Consider the following 12,652-nt stretch of genomic DNA (forward strand, 5'->3'; position numbering starts at 1 on the left):
ACCTTATTTCTGTGTTTCATTTGGAGAAGGCTTATCCTTAAAGATATCTATCTTTAAAAAGCAGGGTTTAGACAGCAACTTGTTGGGCTTTACAGCAGAATTCCTTGACAAATTACATTTTCTTACTTTAGTAATTATGCAGATTCCAGACCACTTACACTGGAAAACAGTAACATAGAACAGTTTTCTTTGTGTAATGTTATTGTTGTTGTTAAACAAATAAACATTGTGAAATGTATTAAAAATTCTATTTATGTTTATTATATATAAATAATTTATGATTTTGCAATTTTTGTGAGCATTTAATTTACCTCAAAATTCCATATTCTTATTGAGAGATTGGGCAAAGAATATTGAGTTTAAATTTTCAGATTCTAAAACAACATGTCTGTGGCTTTTCTTGTTTATAATTGAGTGATACATCAAAATTTTATTTAAATTGACAAGAAATCTAAGTGCTGCATGATTTAAAATTCTTAGGCTTTTGTTTTGATGAACACACCAATATTACCATTCGTTAAACATTTAATAGAGCTTAGAATTGATCCTCACAGGCTCTCCAGCTACATTGGTACATTCAGCCTTGTACCTGGGGCAAACATATAATACATGCCACATGTCATCAATGACCCTACACTCTGGACACAAGCCTGAATTAATCAAACCAAATCTGGCCAACCTATCTTGAAAAACAGCATGTCCAGAAAGAAACTGTAATATGCTGATTGGGAGAAATCCACTTAACTACCTGCATACTCCTCACATCAGGAAAAATGCCATGCATGTAATGGCCATCTGACGACTCAGTTCACCTTACCTGCCATGGAAACCTTGGTTGCCTATCTCTTTTATGTGCCCAGAGGTAAGTTGGCCTACCTTCTTAGCATCATAACGTAACTGCCACTGAATCGCAAGGACACCAATGGGCTTAATTTCAGAATAACCACCTCTTGAGAGACAGACCTATAGACATCAATCACAGATTGATATTGATATTGATATTCATAATATGAATATATACATACTGATGACGTGTCATCCACTGGATAACATTAACCACACAAAGAATCGAATTCGATAATTCATAGCAGGGGTCCTAAAACACTACCCTGCAGACAACCTTTAGATAGCGTTTTTCCTACTTCTGAGACGCAGTCTTAAAGAACGTCTGCTGAAATAACTATATAACACATTCAGCTCATTCTGCATACAATCATACTTCTGCTGCTAAAATACGGCAGAGGGACACCACAAATTATAAAAAGCCCCTGATATGTCCAAAAAGATACCTAAGACATACTCAGACTCACTAGAAAAACAATGTTCGTAATCTTAAGAATATCATTTACTGTGTGTCTCTGCATGGGCAAAAACTATACTGATTATCCATAACTTGCTAGAATTCAACCTATCAGTAACACAAAGATACAATACCTTCTCAAAAACATTTCCAATGACACTGGTCAACATGATTTTTTTTCACGAGTACCAATAGGTGTACTTAATGCAGTTTTTTATTCTATTTTCAAATATTTATTCTGTATTTGGAATTTCTCCGTCACCCACAGTTTTTTTGTTATTTTAATTTTTTTTAATATTTTAAAACATTTTTTTTGTCCATTATCAAGTAAGAGCTCCTAGAGCATTGCAAATATGATGGAACCAAATGAGCTAACTCAAAGGGTAGTGTTGCTACTGTTGTGCAGGTTCAGACATGTACAAACGTGATCTAGTGTAGCACATATTCATCAGAACAATGCCAGTGGTGAGATAGTAGTGAACCAATAGACACATCATTGTGAGTGCTTTGTGTGTCTGAATTATTGTATATTACATATTTACAACTTTATTTCTTTTAATTAGTCATTAGTTACAAAATGCCTAGAGTTTGTTTAAATCATCCTAACAATTATTGTTATATATGTGGTGAAGTGACGCTCAAGTCCCAAAGGCTGAACCTTACTCCATTAGTAAAAAGGTGTTATGAACTTTATTTTGGGTGTAAAGTCAGGGACCAAACAAGGGCCTGGGTCCCACATATCTATTGTTTATCGTGTTCTAGGCTTCTCACTGCATGGAAAAATGGCACACACCACATGCCATTTGCTATCCCTATGATTTGGAGGGAACCCAAAGATTACTCTTCTGACTGTTATTTCTGCTTAAAAATATATATGGGGGAAAACAGATATGTTTGAATTCAGAAGAAAAAATACTATCAGAATCACATATTTTTCTTCCTGAGACAAAAAAAAATTCTTTTCTGTTCTCCAGTGTAATTGGCAGGAGCATTAAATACCTATAAGAGGAGCTCACAGTGGGGTCCTTGTCACCACCTTTAAACAACAATTTTAAAACACCTTTTTTGTGAAATACCCAGCAAAATGCATCCTATTAAAGATTATAAACAAAGTACCAACACAAATTCCGACAGAATGGACAAGAAGCTCCACCATGATTCCACCGAAACCTGGGGCTTTATTACTACCAGAACTGCAAATTACCTGACGTACCTCTACCTCTGTAATTTCCACAGATAAAACATCAAAGTGAAAAGCAGCAACTTCCTCTCAGACTTGCAGATGACAAGAGGTTTCATTAGTCACAACATCATCTGGAAATAAATCATTTAATAGAATATTTAAATCTCAGCCTTTTTAGAAACAACACCCAGCTGGATCGAGAGACCCGACAAAAGAATATTTTTCTTATGCTTATACCCTAGGACTCTATTCACAACACCCCAAGGATCCTTATTTCCTTGTTTTCTAACAAAAGAATGTCAAGAATCCCTTTTTGATGTCCTCACTGAATGAAAATATTCAGACCTCTGCCTTTGATAGTCATCTACCAAAATCACTCACCAATTAGGATCACCCTCCCACTTAGCAGCTCTCCTGATATGGTTCATGAACTGTTTAAACAAAGACAACTGTCTACTTCACCAAGAGGCAATTCTCTCTCAACCTGAACTCAAGGAATTGAATTCTCAGCGGCATCAACAAAACCCAAAGAAAATTTTTGTGTCAGGTCTTCTAACTGAATACCATCCAGACTTCGGTCTAAAACACAGAGTCTAGCAGAGGAAATATTAACATATTTATGCCAATCCACTGATGATTTATAGAAGCGCCCTTGATGAGTAGGGACATTGCATGTAAAAGTGTCTGGCAACTCCCTAACCAACTCAAAGATAAGTAATCAGTGGTCACTAGAACAATCATCAACAACAGATCAAGCATCAATCCTACCAGGAATATTGCCTATAGTAATATCAATATTCATTCCAGCAAACAATCTCCTTCCATCTATCATTCTAGCAAACATATGTTGGTAACTCACTGAAGACATTAAAGACCTCTAATCCATTATGCATAACAAAGCCTTCAACTAATTCACCACTATCATCTATGACTCCACTCTGCTAAAGAAGCGACTTAGCATTTACATCAGCACCTACGACTATAAGACAGTTACCAGCAAGACTAAGAATTATACCACAATTTCTAAATATTCCTCAGTGGAATCTCAATACTGAAAATACAAACTAACAACATAGAAATCAAGACCATCAATAACAAGTTTAACAGCGACATGATGATTATCAGAAACCTGCTTCAAAAGACACAATCCAAACTCCAGACATACTGTTACTTCCAGTATAAAATTTTTGCCAACCAATAAAATCTGTCAGATTGCCCTGTACCATATAGGTATGTTGAAGAAGAATTATATCGAGGGACCTTCTTTTAACAATTTCACCTAACTTGCTCTGAGCAATGTAAGCCCCTTGAGAATTTATCTAACCAAACTTAACCATGCAATGAATTAAAACACATCTAAACAGCTCTCAAATAACAACCACAGTCCTTACTATCAACTGAGTGCTTGCAATTCTTGCGCAAACTTCTGCAATTTATACAGATAGGATACAGTCTGGATACAGACTTTAGGACACTCTTCACACTTGTGACCGTCGTCACCACTATTGCACAAAGTGAAGCATGTTGACAGAATTTAGCCCTGTGACCAAATCTGCAATTTAAAACATTTCTGAACATCAATATATTCCTTGACTCTACAAGAAGAGAAATCCACAAACAATCTACCCTCATCGACAAACTTGTTAAACGACTACACCCAATTTCAAATACAACGTGATACCTTTGAGCATTACATCTACCTGTTTTGAACAAAAACCTGCAGTCACACTTGAATATCACCTCATCCAAGACAATGTTTTGCTTCCGTATGAGAGTCACAACTTCCTCCTCAGACAGGCGATGATCTATATAATAGACAATGACTCGAGGCCTCCTTTACGTTTCTGATCCACCTTGCCCTTCAACTTTTTACTAATAACAGATTCTGAAATGACTCTAACTGTCTCTTTATCATCAGCTATGACAACCAGACCTTTCCTAGTATCCTTTATGTTCTTAATTTTCAAATTTGTTCTCTTGCCCTGAAGGACAGTCTGAAATTCCCCTATAATTTGTTTAATTGGTTTTGTGTGGAGTCCTCCTTCCTGTTTAGGAAGATGACTTCTGGCTGCTTGTGGGCTAACCTGGCCATCTCTTTGACTTTATGCACCTTGGTGTAGTATTTTCACTCTGCCCTAATAGGCACAGGTGCTGGTACCAAGATGGAAACTGCCTCTTTAACTATAACCTCCTTCACTTCAGTAGGCTTAGAGTCAAGTGCCTCAAATCTATTCACCAAGTAGAGAACATTGCCTAAAACTTATTAAGCCTTGAGTTCACTTGTCTGCGAACTGCTGGAGAGGCGCTTTGAGGGCCTTTAAGAAACCCCAATAACTGCTCACACTGTTCCTCAAATTATGCTACTAGAGGGACAGGACTACCTCCCTAGCCCCCAGCTTTAATGAAATCACTAATCAGACTACTTTTTGGTACCTGGGTGGATGTACCTGTCTGACTAGCTTGGCTTTTATCATTGGAGGAGAAGACAGAAACATCCTCCACTCCCCTCCCGACAACCTCTTCATTTCTAGCCCACCTGGGTTTTCCCTTAGACTCTCCAGACTCTACAATTGACATCTTTGCCAACGCTTCCCTAAGTAAATAAAATAAGCTAAGGTCTATCTACTTACTTGCTAGTTATTACTTTGTCAGACAAGCCCACAAATGTAACAACTGCTAAATTTTTAAAAATTGTGGATTTGTGGTTAGTAATAGCTGTTGGGGTGCAGAGTGGACATGTATGCTTAACATTTACTAAATCTTGGTGAGATCTTGACTGAATTATGGTTTACTGGTTCTGTCAAGCAAATGTCATTAGAATGTTGGCTCTCACCCATAACAGCTTTTTCTGACTATAAGCCCATTCAGTCTAGCTTGGAAGTACACACTTAAATACTGTGAGCTTTCTCTCTGGAAATGACAGGATTATGTTTCTGAAAATAACAAATTACATGTTTGAAGGCAAAACTCAACATTCTGTTTATGGCTTTGTTTACAGCAACATGATAATGACAATATCATATTTATTTTCATGGAGCATCCACACTTAACCAACCCCATCCCTCCATGGATATTCAAACCTCAGCTTGTATTTCTAATGCTGGGTATTATATTCCAACTAGTATTTACTATCATTAGTGTGCTTTTCCACCACTTCATTGTCATCTTCAGCTACATAAAAAGTACAAGATATCCAGTACTAATCAGCTGATGATGCTATAGGAGTTTGCAGCCTTCTTCTTCAGCTGAACCCACATATAATAATTTACATTGGTGGTTCTAAGCTGGGTGATTCTGGGTGGATTCCAACACAATCATATTGCTATAATTGTGTTTTCAAGCACTGTCAGATTTATTCACTTGCTTGCTTTTATTCTGTACAAACACTGTATACACACACACACAGTGTCATTTTCTGCTTGGTTTTTAACTACTAAGAATTTCAGGCAAAGAAAGAGCTATTAAAATAGTGAAGGAAGCTTGCACTCAGTCTGCGTCACCTTATGATTGAGCATGTTTCCTTAAATCTCAGTTGAAAGAGGATTGACAGATTGAATGATAATGTACATAACATTAAAGCTTGTGTATTGCCTTGAAAGTTATCATTGCAAGATAGTTGCTGATCTTTTTCTTTTGCATTTAGGGGGACACTAGATTAGTACAGGGATTCCTCATGTCATCCAGTAATATTCACTTATGCTCCTTGGATAACTGTTGCATAATGGTTTATTACATCTTCCTTAATATGTACCTTCTTGTAGATTACAGATTTAAACAATGAATTGACAGTATTTTAGATTTGATGAGACTGAAAGTTTTCTGGAATGTGACACAGCTTGTTAGATTTTTGTCTAAATTTTAATATATTTTTAGAGAGCCGTCAGTTTTAGAGACAACCCTACTACCTAAGTGAGAAAGTTAGGAGTATAATATATACCCTTAGAAAGTTAGTGTTTATATATATACAAAATAAATATTTATTTGTGTACTTACATATATCCATATTATTAATCTTTTTTATTTTTAAATTTATATTTTTTTATGATTTTTTTATCTGACTAATGGGGTTTATCTATCTTGGCTTAATTCTTTCTGTTTATGGAGATTCCTTTGTTAATCATGGATTTTGGTCAGTAATTACCTATCAGGTTGTTTATCTTAAAAAAACCATGTAGAGATAGATTCATTTTCTCCATAGTACACCATTACTCACACCTAATCCTTTGTACACAACCCATTCAAACTGTCAGGATTGCCAATTGTTTCTGTTCATAGCTATTTTTCTATATTATGGTATTATTAACCTATTGATGTTTGCAGATTGCTGTAGATGAAATTATGACTTAATTGTGTGGGTGTTATCACAAAAATACTATTGATATTTTAGGGCAATTCATCTGCTTGTGAGGTGCCTACATCTTTTACTTTTTTTGTCTTTTATATTTCCGATATAGTACCATCTCATTTATCATTTTAATAAATTATATATGTTTTAAAATAATTAAGGGCACATAAGAATACATCTCAATATTTTAAAATGTAGCAGACAGTTGGGTTTCAATTAACCACACATCTCAGGAATGGTCGAACTAAGGATGTACAAGACTACACTTCATTTACACTCATACATATCATCCCCATTCATCCTCTGAAGAATTATCTAAACGGTAGTTACCAGAGGCTAAACAGGAAAAAGAAAGCTGGTGTACAATAAAATGTAATAATGACACTATTTAAATAATCAAAATTATTATCAACATAAAAGAGATTATGAGTGTAAAAAAAGGTTGTTATACGTAAGCTTTAACAATATCAAAATCTTACATATAAGCAACATAAGATATAAACTTGACATGGTTGAGATACTCAAAGTGTATTAACAACCAACTTATATAAAAACATTCTAAAGAACAATGTGACCCACTCTTTGAACATATCATTAACAAAAAATATCTTTGAAAACCAGCACTGCAATATCCAGAGCTCTCAATTGGAATTTTTGAAGGAGCATGACATAGTGCTTAAGCAAACTCAGGCAAAGCTAAAAATTTATTTTTAAAACACAATACGTCATAGACATCAGAATTTAAACTTTTTATGAAAGAAACAACTATTTCTTGAAACAGCTGTTTTTTGGGGAAATTATTGACAGTTATTTTCAGGAAGTAAATAATAGATAGAGTTATGCTGTATCTAATACTGTTATACACTGTAATATTAATTATTTTATTTATACAGAATTAACTTAGATTTTATGTAACATTAAATGTACACTTTTTTCTGATATTTCAGATAAATTTTGTTTACCTAAATTAGAAAGTGTAGAATTGTCACAATTAAGAATATAATAGCTATTATATTTATCTAAACTTAATTATTAGTTATGCTAATAGTTGTTAGAAAAATTGCTTGATTTATAAATGTAATAGAAAAATAGCTTTTGAAAAGATAAGATGTTCAACTTTATTGTTTGTTCTTTTTTTAAGTAATTTTATTTAAAATACAGGTAAATATTACTTTTATGAATTTACTTACTTGCCACCAATAGCTGCTAGTAGATCTTTCACTTCTTATCATTTCATCAATCCACTTTTTATTTTCTTTTAAAAAATTATCTACATATTTACAGCTTATTTTCTTACGGGCACAATATTGAGATCTTGTATTAAACCAGTGTTGACTAATTATTGTTGTCGTTAAACATCCTTCTGCATAACCACTCCAGTATGCTTGTATTTCGTCATTATAAAATGAATTTGTCCAAACTTCTAGTGTACTCCATCTAGAAAAGATTGATTAAAATGTAAACAATTTTAAATAAATAAATATGAAACTTTATTTATATATAAAATAATAATAACAATAATGTATAGTTATGGTATCACTTGAATAAATTATAACATTCACACACACACACAAGCACTTACAGTGAGAGAGTGTCAGAATCTTGTACATAGATGCTTTTAAAATCACATTAAAATTCCAATTGAATTTCTGTATAGTTTAGATTCTATGGAAGCTTTTCTTACTTAACTTCCATTGGACATGCAATCTATTTCAATCGTATATTTTCTGAAATGTCAGGATGGGTGAAACCTTTAATTCTCCTCTCTTTTGTTAATTTTCCTCTTAATTTATGTTATTTCATTAACATAATGTTCAGAGTTTTGTGATAGTATTTATACCAAAATAAGCAGTAAAATAGTAGGAATAAGTTTATAAAAATCTGTAGAAAGTTTGTGTTAATAATCAAAAAAAAAGTTTTTATTTGAAGAATCACATTTTTCATATTAATTCTGATAATTTACTAGATAAATTATAAATTCTGATAAGTTTTATCTATTATCTGAACATAATTCTCTCAACATATTCTTATGTTAGCTTTTTCCATTGTATTATTTAATTGCTAGATAACTGTTTAATTATCTCTGTTTATTAATTATTCCACATTTAAATTGCATTAGTTAACCAGTGGATCTGTATCTAAATACTGATCACTGACTATGGAAGAATAATCTGAATTTTCCATATCATATTAGGTGTCCCAAAATTCATGCAAAAAGTAATTTTGATAAAAACATACGTTTTTAATTAAAACTTGTAAATTTTTTATTGATTCATAAAGTATACGGTATAGGGTTGTGTGTGGAATAGCATATTAGATAAATGGCCTCCGCTGCTTTGCTGGCACATTCGCGTCGAAATTTTTTATGACCGTTTTGCATAAATGTGGCTGAATTTTGTTGATACAAGGCTCAATTCCCTCCTTCAAATCATGAGTGGTCGTGGGTTTGTTGGCATAAACCTTAGACTTCAAAAAAGTCCAACGGCGTTAAGTTACATGATCTGGGCGGCTAATTCTGATCACTAAAACGGGTAATTACACGACCAGGAAATGACTCATGCAGTAATTGAATCGTTTTTCGAGCTGTATAGCATGTGGCACAGTCTTGTTGAAACCACATGTCCACATCCATATCTTGCAATTTTGGCACAAAATCTGTATTATCATATCGTGATAACGAGCACCATTAATTGTTATTGCCTGATCACCCGCATTTTCGAAGAAAACTGGTCCGATGATGCCTCAAGCAAATCCGCACCAAACAGTCACACGTTGTGGATGCATTTTTTTCAACAATGACTCGTGGAATTTCTGAACCCCAAATTTTTTAATTAATCTCTTCACAGTTGATAGTTTTAAATTCCTATTCCGACCATATTTTGTACGAAAATTGCGAACTGTAGCTGCTAAATCTTCATTATTTTTAAAATATTGCTCAACAATGAAAACGCGTTGTTTTTTCGTGCAGCCATTTTTAATAACACTAAACTGTCAGCTGCCACGCTGTCTTTTTTTCGTTGGCAGCACCTTACCGCACAAATGGCGCAAAATTCAAAACTTGCGTGAATTTTGGAGCACCCATAATACACTTTCCCATTATTAGTCACCTTAGTCGGAGTCCACATGTGTTATAATAACTGCTCCAGCAGCTTATACTTGTTCCCTGATTACTACTACTTCTGCAATAAATTCTTTTACAATTAATCCTATCCTTATTGTGTCTTGTGATGACTTTATAATCTTGTGATTATATTCTAATATTAATGTATATTAACACAGTAATATTTATAATTACTGTATTATTTTGTACTTCTAACCTATTTGTCATTAATAATGTTTTTATCATGTTATTATGACTATTTTTTTTGTTTTGTATTTTTTATTTAATTATTATTATCTTATATATACGTTTTCTATTTTATATTATAATTGTAGTGAATTTTAGAAGCAAATGTAAAGGTCCACTGCATACTTACATGTGTTTCTTTGAATAAATAAATAAGCAAATGATTTAAACGAAATATTTTTCCATGATAAATAGTAATATTTATATTTAATACTGACAATCATTATCGGAATCTTTATTGAGGTATCCCATAGGTAAGAGATAGCTCAAGGTAATGTACCTTTTGTCTTCTAGTCCTCATAAAGCAAATAATCATACTTGTCAGTCAGAAGCTTCTTTTATGTATTTATGACACAACTGATCTCTTAGCATTTCCCTTTGTTTTTACTTCTCACTCTTTAAAATTTATGTTTTCTGTGAGTGCATATTAAATTTATTCTTTCAGAGTTTTTTGTATTATTTTTAAATTAATTATTATAAATTATAATAATTATATTGTTATAATATAATTTTTTAATTATATTATTTTTTAATTTTTAATAATTAGAAGTATTTTCTTTTTTTTTCACTTTGTCTTAAGTCTTTTTTCTGCATAAAAACTTGTTTTGAATAACTTATTTATTAAAAACAAACTATTATAGTTTGTGTGAAAATAGGTATAACCACACAAAGTCAGGAGCATACAATCAAAAATGTTAATTTTTTCCAAGGGTTATTTAATCCTCTGGCTATCAACGTAACTGATTTTAACTGATAACACCAGAGTGGATTTGTACTTAATTTAATTGTTATAAATTATTTTAAGGGATGTAACCATTGGTAATATTCTAGTTACTACTGGCACATTTATTAAATATAAATAAAAGTTAACAGAGACCTAACTGATGCAAATAAAGGTAATTATGTAGAAATTAAAACAAAAATTGGCTGGTGAAAAGACAGAGTTTTATAACTTTGTTTCAGAGTCATCATCTGTTATGAAGGAAGAAATTGAAACTTATATAAGAAAATTGAATATGAGAACAGAAAAACTGTAATTTCAAATTAAAATTAAGAAAAGTGTAAAACCCTGTAATCTCTTAAATAAAGAACATATATTTAGAGTTCTATTAAGTCCTTAAGTTTCAACATTTATTACATCAGATGCACTACACTGAAACAGAAATGTTGCATCTTATTTTTTCCATTAACAGCAAAAGTGAAAGTAGTAAAAGTCAACTAATAGTAGATGGTCTAGATATTGATAAAAGAAATTTAATCATCTAAGTACTATAACAATTGGGCTTATAATAAAATTGCTTTTAGTAGCCCAATTCAAAGAATATTTTTACTAAAATACTAAATGTAGAGTACCAGCTAAAAATTTTGTAAACAGACACAAAAACTGGGAATTACTGAAAAAATTGGTCCTATGAAAACACTTCTACACAGTCACTGCATTAAATTAACTTTTGATGTTTATGGTATCTTTTGATAACTGGCACTACTTTTGATTCTTATCCATGAATAAAATGTAAATATTAATAAGTACTTGACAAAGAAAGATTTTATAATGTATGCTGATAATAATAATGGCCTGAATGAATGTAAATCAGATTCTAATATTTTAAAAATCCTTTTAATTTGGGTAGACCTTTAGTCACATTTAAATATTAATGTATTAATATGTAATAGCAATCTCTAATATTCATAATAAAAATTATTTAACAATATTATTTGGTACTTAGTGTGTGTATGTGTGTGTGTGTGTGTGTGTGTGTGTGTGTGTGTGTGTGTGTGTGTGTGTGCATGCACAACACACACACACACACACACACACACACACACACACACACACACACACACACACACACACACACACACACAGGTTAGTTAAAATATATACCTAAGTAAGACGTTACCACACCAACTAATTATGGTTTTACTTAAATAAATATAGCAAAAGATTCATTGGAATATTCATTGTGGAATAATTAATGACCTTTTCAGGGGGACTAATTCGTATAACATGGGAGTTATTCTGGAGTTAGTCATTAATGAAATCATACTATCATTTTGATAGCCATAATAAATAGATTGCTAACTGCAATGAACCATAATAAAATTAAAGATGGAACTAAGGGCTGCTGTAAATGTTGCAGCTAATAAGAATATAAATCTTCAAAAACCTGAAGTTTTAATAATCATAAAAAAAAGAGCTTTCTAAATATATGGAAATATCTTTCATTAATAATAAAAGTTGTTTCTGAGTAAAAAATGTTACATATTTGTACATTAAACACAGAAAAAAAGGTAAGATAATGGAGCTTTTTTTATATTTTGATTCAGATTATAGAAATTAGATTTTACTACATGAAAAGTATACTTGCCCAGTTTTGTTATAAGTTGGATTTATGACTGCCTTCACTATAATTTTTTCAGCATTATGTTTTTCTTTCACTGGCATAACAGTAATTTCATCTTCATTTGTTTTTAAAT

General features: G+C 32.2%; 1 non-coding gene across 1 annotated transcript; it reads right to left on the reverse strand.

The window, feature by feature from the left end:
- Positions 1-11,908: 11,908 nt before the first annotated feature.
- Positions 11,909-12,022, reverse strand: LOC142324315 (small nucleolar RNA SNORA23). The gene has a single exon (XR_012756273.1). It is a non-coding gene; the product is annotated as a small nucleolar RNA SNORA23 (small nucleolar RNA).
- Between the last annotated feature and the right edge of the window lie 630 nt (positions 12,023-12,652).

This window comes from Lycorma delicatula, chromosome 4 (genome assembly GCF_047948215.1).
Source record: "Lycorma delicatula isolate Av1 chromosome 4, ASM4794821v1, whole genome shotgun sequence".
In the NCBI taxonomy this organism is placed as follows: Eukaryota; Metazoa; Arthropoda; class Insecta; order Hemiptera; family Fulgoridae; genus Lycorma; species Lycorma delicatula.